At 50.1% G+C, this 5134-nt stretch overlaps 1 long non-coding RNA gene across 1 annotated transcript; it reads right to left on the reverse strand.

The window, feature by feature from the left end:
- On the reverse strand, positions 509–4057 carry LOC110399132. Its single transcript, XR_002438914.1, has 3 exons — positions 3898–4057; positions 2224–2282; positions 509–1893 (listed from the first exon to the last, which is right to left on the reverse strand). It is a non-coding gene; the product is annotated as an uncharacterized LOC110399132 (long non-coding RNA).

The following is a 5134-nucleotide window of genomic DNA, read 5'->3' on the forward strand; positions in this document are numbered from 1 at the left end:
AGCCATTTCCCCTTCTCCTACCACAGCAGACGCTGCTGAAGATTCTGTTTGTTCTTACAGCCCCCCTCTAGACACTGACAGGCCACTCTCAGGCCTCCCCATAGCCTTCTCCTCTCCAGGCTGCACAGCCCCAGCTCTCAGCTTGCCCTCATAGGGAGATGTTCCATCCCTGGAATCATTCTGTGTCCCTCCCCTGGATCCACTCCAACAGGTCCGCATCTCTCCTGCACTGAGGACTCCACCTCTGGACACAGTGCTCCAGGTGAGGTCTCACAGCACAGAGCAAAGGGGCAGGATCACCTCCCTCACCCTGCTGGCTGCGCTGCTTTGGATGCAGCCCAGGACACGGTTGACTTTCTGGGTTGTGAGGAGACATTCTTGCTGAAACATCAGGAATTGATTCGGAGTCTTCCAGAGCTGAGCACTCCTCCTTTCCCAAGCAGGGAGGTATAACCCACAGCCAACACACTCTTACCCAGTGACTTGAACAGTGATGCTGACCTGCAGGCACCCAGCCATCCCTTCTGTCCCCTTGGCAGGGACATGGTGCTGTGCTCCCCATTGTGTCCCCTTCCCACTTCGCCTACAGGCAGTGCACCTCACAGCAATGCCCAGGATCAATCCTGGCTCTCCCAGCAGTGTCCGGCAATCCGCAGCACTCCTTGCATGCAGGGCTCAGGGAGCACGTTCCCATGGAAACAGGCAGCCCTTCTCTGTCTGTTGACAGCTTTGGAGAGTTTTTCTCTAAAATGCCTGGACACAGAACAGGTGTCTCCAAGCCAGGCGGTAACCAGATAGTGCAAAACTAGCGCAGCTGGATAATGAGACAAGTGGTTATTGGAGATGAAACATTTTCACCTGCTGAGGGAGCCAGGCTGTTGCTGTGGGGGGCACATGCCAGCACTGGGCACCGCATGCAGCTCCTGCTCATGCCAGTCCTGCAGCAGGTGGGTGCTGGGCTCCTTTGGAGCAAGGGACTGGCATGGCATGCTCACTGCTGTGCATGGTCAGAGCTCCCTGCTGAGCCTTGCAGCTCCACCTACAGAGAGGCAAACAGATCCCCCTGGATGCTGCTTTCTGCTCAGTGAAAAGCTGGGGATTGCAGGAGGAGGGTGGATTAGTGATGCTGTTGCCCTTGCCCAACCAGCTCTACGCAGCAGCCATTCCCCCTCCCCACTCCAACCAACCATCTCTCCCGTTGTTTCTTCCACACCTCGAACTGCTACAATGCCCAAGCTTTGGGCAGAAAGCACCCTGCAATTTTGGACAGGAATGTCTGCAATCAGAATGCAGTGTTCCATCAGAAATTATGCTGAAATGTAACATGGTTTCCGAGTCAGGTGCTCAGAGGAAAGGACTTGCCAGATTTAAAATTGCCTGTGCACATTTTATTAGCCCCACTTGAGCTCACGCGTTCTGGTACAGACTAATTACCCAACTGCCTCCTATTTTTCCCCCCAAACACCTGCCTTGTTCACTGAATGGATAATTGTTCACTGCAGATTTTTATGACCCTAATCATTATTTAGTACACAACATCCAAATCCCGTGTCAAACAGAAAAGTGCTCATTTCCTCATGAACCTGGCTTGTGGTTTCTAACCAAGGTGCAGGCTTCAGCAATGATTCATTTCTCAGCACAATGTCACCGTGCATTACCATGCAACAGCGAGAAACTGAGGCGCAGGGAGATGGAAGCTAACAACTGGACTTGCTGTGCTCCAGACCCTCCGTCCAATCAACTCCAGAGCATTTAGCATCCTGCTGACATTAATAAGGCGAGTTAAACCCCTCAGCAACTTCTGGCTGCAGTCATCTGCGCTTGTGCACGGATACTGGTTCAAACTTTTTAATGTGAAATCCTTTCCAATTCAAAGGAAGATCAACTCTTCAGCTAGGGAGCAAACGTAAAATGTTAATGTTAAAAAGCATGAGCTTCCACTCTAAATGCCTTCCATTAATGGCTTTTTTGACATCAAGACAATTTCACAAGGAAAAAAACCCTCTCTTTTACCAAAGCCATATTTTATGAAAGCAGTAGGTAAGACGAACATCCCTACACATCTCCCAGCTGCAAGCACTGAGCGAGGCAGCAGGCAGAATGAGCAACGTGTGACCATGGTACTAAAGGTTGTGTGAGAAAACATCTGCACGGATGTCACAGCTTCACGGCTGCCCCTGAAGAGACATGCTGTAAGAGCCTGATATGACAACGTTCCCGCACCTTTTATCTCAGGAGCTGCTTCTCTTTGGAGTTCAGCGGGAGCTGTTCTGCATGGCAGCCTGGAAAACAGGGATGTCTGTAAGTGAGAGTCACATGGAGCAGCACTGGGATGGCCCAGAGCAGCGACCTGTCCCTCCCAGCTCTGCATTTTCTTCTCCTGGCACCCAGAGGGATGAAGTCTTGGATCCATTTGCTGCTTGTAGCAGAGGGTCAGGAGGATGATTCATTGCACTGCGGCTGCCGCGATGACAGAGAGATAGAACCAAGTGAATGCAAACAAAACGTTTGGAAGAAGAGACAAAAATTGAGAAAAACAACAACAGCGTCCCCCCAAAACCAAGACTGAAAGAAAGACAAATGGTATTATCGCTGAGAAGATGGAAAAAAAGAATAGAGGAAATGCCGAGAGACAGAACACGGGAAGGGCTTTCGTCTTGTACGACTGGCTTTTCACTAGAGCCTGAAACGTTTCATGCCACGGGGGACTTTGCTCCACTGAGCAAGTGGGAAGCCATTCCCCAGCCCCTAGCCCAGGATGTACAGCTCTCGTCCTGCAGCCTCCATACGGGAGGCTCATTCTCACCACTGTGGTCTGCAGCACCTCAGTCCCAGCAGCTCTGCTCACACACATGCCCAGAGAGCCCCTGAGCATCCCCTGCTTGCCACAGCCCTACGCCTGCCCCAGCTTATCCCTGCCTCCCCGCTCCCTCACCCATCCCAGTCTCTCACTCTCATCCCAGCTCTCCCATGGTGACTAACGCAGAGTGTGAGCCATATTCCTCCCCTTATGGATTGGAGGCAGAGCTACTGAACCTTTCCCACAGGAGATTTAAAAATTCATGGTTCCCAAGATGAATTCCTTCTGCTTATTATTCAGCTCGGCTATAGTTAAACCAATTTAAGCTACACAACATAAGAGTTATTAAAAAAGATCTGTGCCTGTCAACTTTTCATTACATTACTGCTCGACATTCACCTTGCAAAAAAAAAAAAAGGAAAAAAAAAAGAGGAGACTTCAAAATTAAACCACGTTAAAGTGTAAACCAGGCACAGTGGAGGAAGAAATTAAAACACTATCGTTGGGATGCAGCTTGCACAGGCTGCCCTCCCTCCCCTCCCACCCCAGCCAGCCTGGTGGAGCCCAAGGGCATCAAACAGCAATTCAAAGGAACAACACCGCTGTCTCAATTGTGTTATTTGTATTTTCCTTTGAAGCAAACAGAGCTGCTGAAGGTGCTGCTGTCATCCAGGGGGGATTTTGTTCCTGTTGGAGGGGTGGAGCTGACCTGGGCACCTCTGCTGCTGCGTGCTGGGGCTACACATCAGGGTAGCAGCCTCATGAGGGCTTTTCCTTCCTCCTCTCCTCATCCCAAGCAGCACTGGGCTTTTTCCTTCAGAAATAAGACACAAAGCAGAAGACAGTGGACTATGCTCCACAAAACTGCCCTGTCTCGCAGGTCACTGCTCCCCTGGATGTGGAACACAGCCCCCACAGCCCCTCCTTCTATGCACCATCATCAACATCCCTCTTCTCAATGCTGGGATCCTGTAACTGCCTCCAGCCTTTGGCACAGCGCTTCTGCCCCCCAGCACTCACAGCAGCACAGGAGCAATGTCAAGTTCAAAAGGCCAAAGAGGATTAATTATCTGATTTTGAGGCCGTAAGAAACTCACCTAGCTCCAATCCCACAGCCCCAGGTCCCAGTTAAGTGCTTTGCAGGAGGGAGGCACGCTGTTTGCTCCTGGCCACCTAAGAAGCTCAATGAAGGCAGGGAGAGCTGCATATTTCTCTTATTACTTGTTCCACTCGAGTGAAACTCCACAATTGGGCAGTCACAGGAGGCACTTGCTCCGAGCAAACATACAGCTGTGAACACGCTGAAAATGTAATCCCTTTGCAGGGAATTACCCAAGCTGTGAGGCAGGGGTAGAAATTCAAAGCTCCCAGAGATAGGAAAGGAGACAGAGCAGGGAAATAAAAGTGGAGAAGCCCAAGCTCTGAGCTGAACCAGATCGCTCAGTGGGGCAGAGCAGCTCAAAGCAAGGACAGGTTGCACTGTGGTAATGGTCCCACTGAAAGGCAAGAACAGAGCTTGCTGAAAGCAATGAACCCATGTCCCTCAGTGCCACATCTCCATGGCTATAGAACATCCCCATGATCAGTGACCCCACCACCTCCGGGGACAGCTGTGCCAGTCCCTCACCGCTCCTTCTGAGAAGAAATGTTTCTTAATATTCAACTTGAAACTCCCCTGGCACAACTTAAGGCCATTACTCATCAGCTAGGGAAAGATGGGGGAAGACTTACACATCAGAGAATGGCACTGGGGTAATGTCTTGCCCCCAAGGAGAAGCAGATGCACCAAGCAGGCTCTGTGGGCACAACCATGACCGATAAGTACTGGAGCTGCAACACTGCTCCCATCCTGATCCTTTACTTCCAAGGGGCATAATGAATGGGCCTATCTGTACACCACAAGGACAATTTCTGCGGAGAATTAGCACGGTGTTAGAGCAGAAACAGCAATTCTTCAAGCATAGAATGCATCTAAAGACTTAAATGTTGCAAGCAATTGCTAAGAAGCACATTTACACGGCATAATACTCTACTAAGTAGATAACAGGATAAACTTCTGAAAATAGGGTAATGCATGATGAAGATTTATGGGCAATATTTTGGTTTGGTATTTTATTCCCTTTCTAAGTATTCTCTATGCTTAGAAATGTTAATTCACACGTATTCCTCGTGCTCACAAATGGCAGTTCTCTTTGTAAAGCAGATTCCAGGTCTTTGAAGGTGTAAAGGTAACACCTGGCTAGCACAGAATGGGCTGGTGGGGCCATGATTGCACTCCCAGAGCTGGTGGGTCCTGGGATGAGAAACCTGCTGCAGCAATGTCAGCCTGCCAGA

This window comes from Numida meleagris, chromosome 4, assembly GCF_002078875.1.
Source record: "Numida meleagris isolate 19003 breed g44 Domestic line chromosome 4, NumMel1.0, whole genome shotgun sequence".
Taxonomy (NCBI): domain Eukaryota; kingdom Metazoa; phylum Chordata; class Aves; order Galliformes; family Numididae; genus Numida; species Numida meleagris.